This window comes from Saimiri boliviensis, chromosome X (genome assembly GCF_048565385.1).
Source record: "Saimiri boliviensis isolate mSaiBol1 chromosome X, mSaiBol1.pri, whole genome shotgun sequence".
Lineage (NCBI taxonomy): Eukaryota > Metazoa > Chordata > Mammalia > Primates > Cebidae > Saimiri > Saimiri boliviensis.
Genome location: NC_133470.1, coordinates 78,819,755 through 78,830,124, shown reverse-complemented (window position 1 = coordinate 78,830,124; position 10,370 = coordinate 78,819,755).

The following is a 10,370-nucleotide window of genomic DNA, read 5'->3' as shown; positions in this document are numbered from 1 at the left end:
TCAGGAGAAAACATATCTTGCTTTGTGATATCAATTTGGTTCAATAAATTTCTATTACAATGGCAATCTGAGCTCATTCAGATTAAAAAACAGTGTCATATTCATAAATAGATATGATTTCTCAGGTAGAGAGTAATGAATGAGAAGGGACAAAGGTAAGATTCTTTGAAGATACATTTGAAGGTGAATAAAAGTGGAAATTGAAGGGCTTCATGCCTAAAGGTGTAGTTGACTAGATACCTGGAAGAGAATGGGAAGGTAGTGAAGCCTGGAGGTGCCTGCCAGCCTGAGAGAACTGGAAAGGGATCACAGGTTAAGTATATAGAAACACAAAGAGTGGAAAAGTAGAGAGTGGAAGTGGGAAGACATGAGAAGGACACAAGAAAGAATCGCTTCTGAATTCAAGAATTAAATGCTTGCATTTTTCCAGATGTTTACTATGTCTAGGGTGGGCCCATGAGAGGGAATTACAGGAGTCTTGGGGTAATTTTTGGTGAGGTATAAGACAGATATCAGAACTGAAAAACCACATTGTTATATGAGTCATCACCATGATCTTGAATTTGCTGAGAACAAATTTTCTCAGAATAAATGAATGGGAAAACTGTGAGTGAAGTTCCAAATCCCTTTTTGGAGACGGGGAGTACCCATGATTTAGTATAAAAACATAAATCTAGGTAGAGGATTGGGAACATGTGGTATCTTCAGATGAGACATTAGAGAGCAGAAAGGGTAGAAAAATAGTCCGGAATTTACAAGGATTTCAGCTTCTCTCATCCATAAGTCATATGCCGCTACATCTTCGCTTGGAATGCATATACCAAACATCTCTCTCTCTCTCTTCACTAAGTCAGCTTATTATCTATTATTTAGGAGTCAACTAAGGTATAACCATCTCCTGAAAGACACTGTTGACTTCCTCAGTTTGGGTTATGTGTCCCTCCCCTGTGCTTATCACTATAAATTCACTAATAACAATTTAGTGTTATGATGTATTTGCATGTCTATTCAGAGTATATCAAAATAACCACGTTAATCCTAATTCCTAGCAGTGTCAGACACATATAGTAGGCACCCTATATACACGTGTCGAATGATTGTTTTCTCTAGTTAAGTTAAATTTTATTAAGATTTTACTTTCCTTACTGTCATGTAAAAACCCCAATATGTAACAAACAATGCCTTTAATTTCCACTTTGTTTTACAAATCACTCCTCTTATAGAAGTAACTCTTCAAGTTTTGTCCTAAAGCTTTGTTAAAAATGAAGAATCACAGACCTATACTTAGAACATTTGATTCAGAAAGTCTAGCATGCAGCTCAGAGCTCAGAAATCTATTTTTAAAAAGCACCCTATGTAATTGTGATACGTGTAGTCTAAGCATCATATTTTGAAAAACATTTGCTTAGATTAAATGCTTGAGATAGTTTGGTTAATGACTTATAAAGAATGTTATGAAGGACATATTTGGTATGACTGTTTTAGCATTTTTCATCTCCACCATGGATTTTGTCACAATTAACCATGATTAAGCCAAGTTAAAGTTAGTTTTATAAGAATGATTTCTAAGTATCTCTAAATATAATTGGACACGTTGATGGCATGTCTTGCACAAAGGGAAAATATAGCTATATCCATAATTCAGAACAAAAGTCCAAAATGACAGGATTTTGATTTCTTCCACAAATTTATCTAAAAATCAAGAGTGGAAGCAGTTAATTTTCTAATCAGCAAAATATCAGAAATTTTGTTCAATAGCTCATAAACACTTTTAACTACTTAATTAAATAAAATAAAGGCGTTTTCATGATTGCAGTTCCATTTTATTATTATGTAATACTTTAAATACATAAGAAGGTAGAGAGAATGATACCACCACATACATACTCTTGTACCTACCACTTAGTTTAAGAAATAAAACATTATAAATACAGTTATACTCTGGTATACTACTGCCCAATCAACTTTCCCTCCTCATACCCAAAAGTAACCAATATCCTGAATTTGGTAGTTATCGTTCCCGTGAATAACTTTCTACTTTTATCAGAAATGCATTTATCAATGTGCAAAGTATGAAATTGTTTGTTATTTCCTTGCATGCCTGTACTACAATTTATTTTTCCTTTCTCATGTTAATGTTGCCATTCTTATTTCAACATATAATTTTTACACTTTTCAGTTTTAACCTCTTAGCTCCAAGATTCATTTTAATATTCCTGATTTGTGTTGTTTCCTTTTGACAAACTTTAGTGATTCAAATTTGTCCCATTCTCTACTGCCACCATCAAATTTTCTGAGCACTTTCTAAATACTAATTTATATAAAGTCATTTTTATAATTAAAATGGGAATTCAAAGTAGACATAGAAATAAGTTTTCTATACTTAAAAGTTGAGATTATTCTAAATCTTTGTTTATGAAAACTTTTGAATATACATGGGATAAAGAGAGCATCTGTTTTGGTATATAAGCAAGGTAACATCAAACTAGAAGGTGGTACACAAGTGTAATCTTACCATGTGCTCAGAAGGGAAACCATAAATATCTATTGAATAGTTCTAGATTACCACACCAAGGGAAATATGTAAGGCAGCTAGTAGGCTGAATACTTCATACAATTAGTCAAGTTGTGAACTGATGCTGTGTCAAGTCAGATTCAGGACATAGGCAACAAGATGAATAAGATTTGAGAGCAGACTGAAGAGAAGGCCTATTAGGGCTCAAGTTTCCACAGGAATAGACTGATTACCAATGGATGGGTTCTCATTCTCAATATCTATGTGCCCCACCAGCTCCACTGTCCACTCTTTGATTTCTGCCCTGGTAATCTAACAGTTATGGGTTACATCAATAGGTTCCCATTGTCTCTAACTTCCCCTTGAGTTTAGTGAAATGAGAGTCCTCAAAAGAGACAGGAGAGGGAGGGAGCACTGTGAGCCCAGCATATTTATTCTGTTGGCATTCTGCCAGTGAGGTCAGTTCTGGTTTCTTGTGTCCATTCAGCTCTCCTGCCTGTAAAGGCAGCCTCTGTGTAAAATACTTTGAGTAGTAACACCAGGACTGGTTGGCTCACAAAATGGAATTATTCCTCTTTATAAGTTACCGTCTTTTATTGTCTTTAGGCCCATATGAAAGTGTGGAGGGCATGTATGGGAGTGAATTATGGTTTCAGCAAGGCAGGTGAAATGTAAGACTCAATGAACAAAATGTACTGACATGGGTATATTCACCCAGGATTCAGTAGTTAATATGCCAGCTCAAGATCCTTGGATTAGCTATTAACAATCTGCTAGATTGGATAATTAAATTATGGATTCAATAATGGACTACAGTTAATGAGGTTAAAATGCTAGTATTTTCCTGGCATACACTGGAGCAATTATTCTCAAATATTAGTCCCTAGACCAGCATCATCAGCTTACCCTGGGAACTTGTTATCTTTTAAATTATTGGAGACTACCCCAGAACTATTTAATCAGAAACACTGGGAAGAGCACCCAGTAATATGTGCTTTAACAAATCCTGAGGTGATTCTGATGTTTGAGAACCACTGCATTAGAGAAAAAAGGCCAAAGACCCAGGGAAATGGAAATACTGGTGGATCAATTATGTGTAATCTTAACTCGGTAGTGGCTGAACTCTGTAAACCATTGAAGAGTATGACATGTGGTGAATTTGGGTTTCCTAATGTCAATGGAAATAATGGGATCCTGACGTGATAGAGATGAAGTAGCAACATTTAACTATCAAGTTGTGTGAAATTTCTCAAAAGGCCAGAGATTGTAATGATAATCAGGGTGTTTTGACCTAAAACAAACTGTGGCAATGGCCAGCTGATCACAGGGTCCTTAGAAATTTGTAGGTTGCTATCCTACTAAGTTGCTAGTTGATAATACAGGTGGAAAAACTTTAAATCAATTAGAAGCCTAATTTTAGTCATCACAGTGTGAATCCATGGCCTCTTATCCAATTCCTCAGGGTCAGTCAGGTCAAAGACCTTCAACTGAGGGCACACTGTGAACTTTTGAGGAGGGATCCTGCAACATAGTCATAGACTTATACCATAAACCTTCCCTCAGTTCTTTTCCAGTGAAACCTGCAGCCATTAATCTGAGTAACTTCTCTGGGGGATGGAAAATATCCTGAGTTTCTGGGGATTAAGAGTTATTTATCTGGAATGTGTGTTGATGCCTAGATACTTGAAAAATGCCACTGTATTCCATGGGTAAAAAGTAAAGGCTTAGTAAAATTGGAAGATAGATGGAGTCTTGGCTCCATTTTACAATATATTCATTTGAAATGTAGAATCATTCTGTGGTTATTTCAGTGGTTGCAGAGTATATAGTTGGAATAGGTATACAAAGTAACTTGCAAGATCGCCACAGTGGTTCCTTTCCTTATGTGGTAAGGGCTATTATGGTAGAAAATGTGAAGGGAGAGTGCTTTTGAAAATAACCCCAAATTTGCAGATTAGTGCTGTCATCAGACTTTAGAGAGGCAGGGGAAATTATTCCTATAACATTCCCATTTATCATGCTTGTTTGGCTGGTGCAAAAGCTAGATGGATCATGGAAAATGACAGCAAATTATTGCAAATAATCAAGATGTGATGCTAACTACAGGCACGGTTTCGATGTGGTATCTTTACTGAAGCAAATTAACACAGCTCCTGGATTCAAGTATACAACTACTGACCTGTGGAATGTTTTCCCTTAACTTTCCAATCAGTAAGGACTAACAGAAACAGTGTATATTTACATGGCATGGACAATAATATATTGTTTACGGTATCACCTCAGGACTGAAAGTTTTCTTGGCTCTAGGTCAAAATATAATCCAAAGAGACTTTGATCATCTTGATATCCCACAGAGTATCACTTTGGCCCATTAGAGTGATGACATTGTTAATTGGACCTACTGAGTCAGAAGTAGCAAGCACTGTAGTTGAGTTCTTATGAAGTTTTATTAGCAAAGGATATCTTAAAATTTTCAATAACAATTTTTAATTATTTGTTTTTCATTTCATCCAAGACTATACTTTTTTCTACTTTTATTTTAGGTTCAAGGGTTACATGACATGTGCAGGTTTGTTACTTGGGTAAATAGAATAACACTAAGGCTTGGTGTACAAATGATCCCATCACCAAAGTAGTAGGCACAGTACCTGATAAGTAGCCTTCCAACCTACGACTCCCTCCCACCCTCAACCTTTAAACAGTCCCCAGTGTCTATTGTTCTCATCTTTCTGTTCATGTGTATTCAATGTTTAGCTCCCACTTATAAGTAAGAATGTGTGGTATTTGGTTTGTAATATATAATAAACATGAAGTACTGGAAAAATGTTTATGCATTTAGATATTGCAAGTATGTGATGATTTCCATATGATTGTTTAAATATGTTAATTTCTGTATTTATCTTGCTGTAGACAAACAGTTCACGAATCGACATGAGTCCATGGACCATACTTTCAATAGTACTGCCATAGATGCCTTAGTAAAACACGTGAATGCCAGAAAGTGGAAGATAAATTACACAAAAGTTGAAGACTTGCCATGTTAGCAGAGAGTCCAGTGGTCTAGGGTATATTGGGAAGATTTCTTTCAAAATGAGAGACAAATTACTTTACCTTTTACCACCCACCACACACACACATACACACACACACACACACACACACACACACACACACACACACAGACATAATGCTTAGCAGACCTCTTTGGATTTGGAAGGCAACATATAATATACTTGGCGTGCTGCTCTGACAGTCTATTTGGTGATCTGTAGAGCTTCTAACTTTAAGTGAGTACTAGAAAAGAATGTACTTTCCTTCAGTTCCAGGCTGTAGTGCAACTTGCTTGACTGTTAAGGCTTTATGAGCCAAAGGTCCTGAAGGTATGCAAAGTTTTGTGGCAGAAAGAGATGTCGTATGCAGCCTCTGACAGCCTCAACTGGGGAAAAATAGCACAGAATTCCTGGGTTTAAGAGAAAGGTCTTATCCTACTCCTATTAGAAAAGCAGCTCCTGGTTTATAAATGGGCCCTAAAAGAGATTGTTTTGCTCATTATTAATTGGTCATATCTGATTCAGACAAACATGAATTTGGATGTGCACAGAAACTTTTTGTTATAAAATAGAAATGGTATATACCTGGCCTAAATATATTTGAAAGGCAACATAAAAACTATGAGCAGATGATTCAGCAATCACACTTTTTGGTATTTAACCAAATTAATTGAAAACTTATAGCCACACAAAACCTTGCATACAGATGTTTATAGTAGCTTTATTCATAATTACCAAAACTTTGAAGCAACCAAATGTCCTTCATTAGGTTAATAGACAAATAAACTGTGGTACATCCAGACAATGGAATATTATTCTGTGCTCCAAAGAAATGAGCTATCAAGTTGTGAAAAGATGTGAAGGAACCTTAAATGCATATTACTAGATGAAGGAAGCTAACCTAAAAAGGGTTAGGTTATGTATGATTACAAAAATATGATATCTGGAAAAGGCAAGATTGGAAGACAATAAAAAATTCAGTGGTTGTCAGTGGTTACAGAGGGGAAAGGGATGATTAGGTGGAATGCAGAGGATTTTTAGGGCAATGAAACCATTCTTTATGATATTATAATGGTGGATACATGCCATTATACACTTGTCAAACTCAATAGAATGTACAACACCAAGAATGAACCCTAATATAAACTATGGACTTTGGGTGATGATGGTTTGTCAATGAAGAATCTCAACTGTAACAAATGTACCACTCTGGTACAGAATACTGATAGTCTGGGAGGTTGTGTATATGTGGGAAAAGAAGGTATATGAGAATTCTCTATACTTTCTGCTTAATTTTTCTGTGAGCCTAAAATTTCTCTAAAAATAATCTATTAAAATTATGGGCAGTTATCTCAGGCTTATATGTTACCTGATTATATTGTTTTGCCACCTGCACTCAACCACACTATTATTCTATGAGGAATTCCTCATGAGTAGTTAACGTGGAAGAGAAAATGTGGGCTTGATTTACCAATGGATCTGTATGCTATGCCAATATGACCAAGAAGAAATGGTTGTGAAAACCAGTGGTGAAAGGAAATCCTTCCAGTTAGCAGAATATTTGGCAGTATATCTGATTTTACACATCAGTGGAAGGAGAGATAGCTTGACATATGGATCTAAATCAATTAATGAGCAAAAGCTGCTAACAGGCTGGTTAGGTATTTGGAAAGATCATAATTGGGAAATCAGTAAAAATAAGTCATGGGAATGGAGGAAGGTACTTGGATGGACCTCTTAGAATGGCTCCTTTTAGAATAGTGTAAACACATTCATAGCCTATGCAAATGTCAATAAGAGGGTATCCATATCATAGGAGGCTCAATAATCAGCTGGGCAAGATGACCTGTTCTTTCGGTGAGTTAACCTTTACCGTTACCCTGATGCTTATTCAATGGGTTAACGCATGAAATGTACATGGTGGCAGAGATAAAGTCTATGTGTGGACTCAACAATATAATCTTTCCATTGCCAGAGCTAACTTGGCTACCATCAATCTGCTAATAGCAAAGGCCAACGTTGAACTTCTAATATGGTATAAATTTCGATGTGTTAGCATGTGGCAGATTTATTATATTGGACTCCTTCCCTTATTAAAGAGAAAACTTTGTCCTTGATGACATGGGTCAGCACAATTGTTCTTGGACTTATAGAATACCTTTATCCATTGCCATGGCATCCCACACAATATTATCTCTAACCAGAGAACACATTTATAGTAATGAGTTCACACCCACAGAATTAACTGATCTTACATGGCCTACTAAAGATTCATTTGTTATGCCAAATAGAAAAAAAACACACACACACAACCTGCAAGTTTAGGATGCTGTGCTAAAGGATACAATATGTGGCTTAAGCCATGTGGCCAATAAGTGGTGCAATTTCTTTCATAACCAAGAATTAAAGGGTAGGTGGGAGTGGCTCTTACTATTACAGTTCATAATTTCCTTGAATATTTTTTTTTTCTTTTTGCTGTTTTCTCAGTCATCTTTGTATGTTTGGAAATCCCAGTGTACAAGGGAAGAATACTTCCACCAGAAAAGAAGAAAAAAGAGTCCTGGGTTTGATAAGCAGGAAGCTGAGGCTATCCCCATGGCTTTTTTTGAGCTCCTTATGCTACTAAACCAATTGGCATAGAAGGGAGTCATTGTATTGGACTAGGTAATTGGTTGTAATTTCAGGGGAAAACTGGGTTGTTGCTACAGAATGGAACCAAGAGGATTATGTTTAGAATTCAAGTACTTCACTGGGGTGCCTCTTGTTATTCACTCCCTTGTTCAATTGTCCTCATCAACTGAAAACTGCAACAACCCAGTAAAGGCAGGACCACAAGGACTCAGATCCATCAGGAATACAGTTTTGTTACACCTGATTATGTAAAGAACCCCATCCATTCACGTGTTGGCAGAGGGTAAGGGGAGCATGGAATGGAGAGGAAACGTAGCTATGGTAATTGATTTAGCCCCATAAACAGTTATAGAAGAAAAAGATGTAGCATTATGTTTTATGTTCCTTTTCCTCCCACCTTCTTATATCCCACCACTATTTTAATGAATAATGTCACTTGTGGCTAGTATTTACAGTGTGATCAAACTGACATCACCTTGAGATGATATGAAACTTGTGTGACTCCATGAAACTTCTTGGCAGGAGACATAAAATGTTCACTCAGTTGAAGGACGAGAATGAATGCTGAAGTGCAAAAAGGGTGTGCAGTTCTGGGTATATCTTTCATTTGTCCCTTCAGCTCCACTCTCTATCCTTCTTCAACCTGACCTGTGCCTGAGGAGCTGACTTTTATAGATGACATCAATGTGATCCCATGACTTCTGATTTCCAATTGGGTTCTGCTAATGGGGAAGCAGGACAAAAGATCAGAAGAAAGAAAGGAAGTGAACTCAGTGTATCTATTTGTTTAAATGAAAGCTCACGTTGATTGTGACTATGCTCAGCTCAAAGTGACCTTCCATACACAACTCTTTTTCTTAGTTTTCGTCTCCTTGGGCCTAAAAGTAGTGGTAACTTATTGTTACTAGCCCCAAGATTACGGCACTGGCTCTATGGCTCTCCTATACTCTGCCGACACCTTTGTAACTAGCCCTTTTGTAAATAAATCCTTTTCAAATTATCTGGAGTGTGCCACCTGTTAAATGATTGGATCTCTGACTGATACAATCTTACAGGGAATGTTCTTCATACAACCTACTATCAGTGGCTGGGCGGGTATATGACAGATATTTATGGGCAGTTTTTCAAAGGGTTAATCTATACAGGTGCATATAGGGCTATATACCGGGGATAATCAAATTTTGCCTTACTAATTGATTGCAATGACTTCTTGAATATGACAGATACAGATATATGTGGTATTACAAAAGATCATTGGACTTACAGAAATTATTTATAGCCAGGCGCCGTGGCTCAAGCCTGTAATCCCAGCACTTTGGGAGGCCGAGGTGGGTGGATCACGAGGTCGAGAGATCGAGACCATCCTGTTCAACATGGTGAAACCCCGTCTCTACTAAAAATACAAAAAATTAGATGGGCATGGTGGCTCGTGCCTGTAATCCCAGCTACTCAGGAGGCTGAGGCAGGAGAATTGCCTGAACCCAGGAGGCGGAGGTTGCGGTGAGCCGAGATCACGCCATTGCACTCCAGCCTGGGTAACAAGAGCGAAACTCTGTCTCAAAAAAAAAAAATATATATATTATTTATATAGGATTCTTGGTTAGGTTCATAAATATATGTCCATCAAGCAGGAGCAGTGACTGCTTAATGACCATAATATGTCTTTTGTAAAGTCTCCATTTTTTGGTTGATATTTATCTCTATTTTTATCTTGTTTTTATGTATTGGAACATTACTAAGATCACTTTGAGTCACACTAGCTCATGGATTTCACCACTGGTTTCCCCCTGTTCATTTGTAATAGATGTAACAGGGCCTTAACTGTGATTCTTTACTTCCTATTTTGTTTATTGTACTAGTAAAATATTTATGTCAGTAAAGAGACTGTAATAGAGAAAATATGTTCTTGTGTATTATATCTGAAGAGTGTCTAGATAAATTAATCCTGTGAAGGTTTAGATAGGTGTAAATGGGACACATCTTTAAAACAAATTTAGGTAAATTAATTGAATGAAGATGAGAAGGTGGGTGGATGGGTTGAAAATGAGATACTATATAGATAAAGAAGTAGTTAAGCTATTGGGGGGCACAAAACAATAAAAAGGATTACAGCAACTTCTTTAAAGGGGTGACAATCTGTATCTTTGATCTTTGTAAAAAGCTTCTAGAAAAAG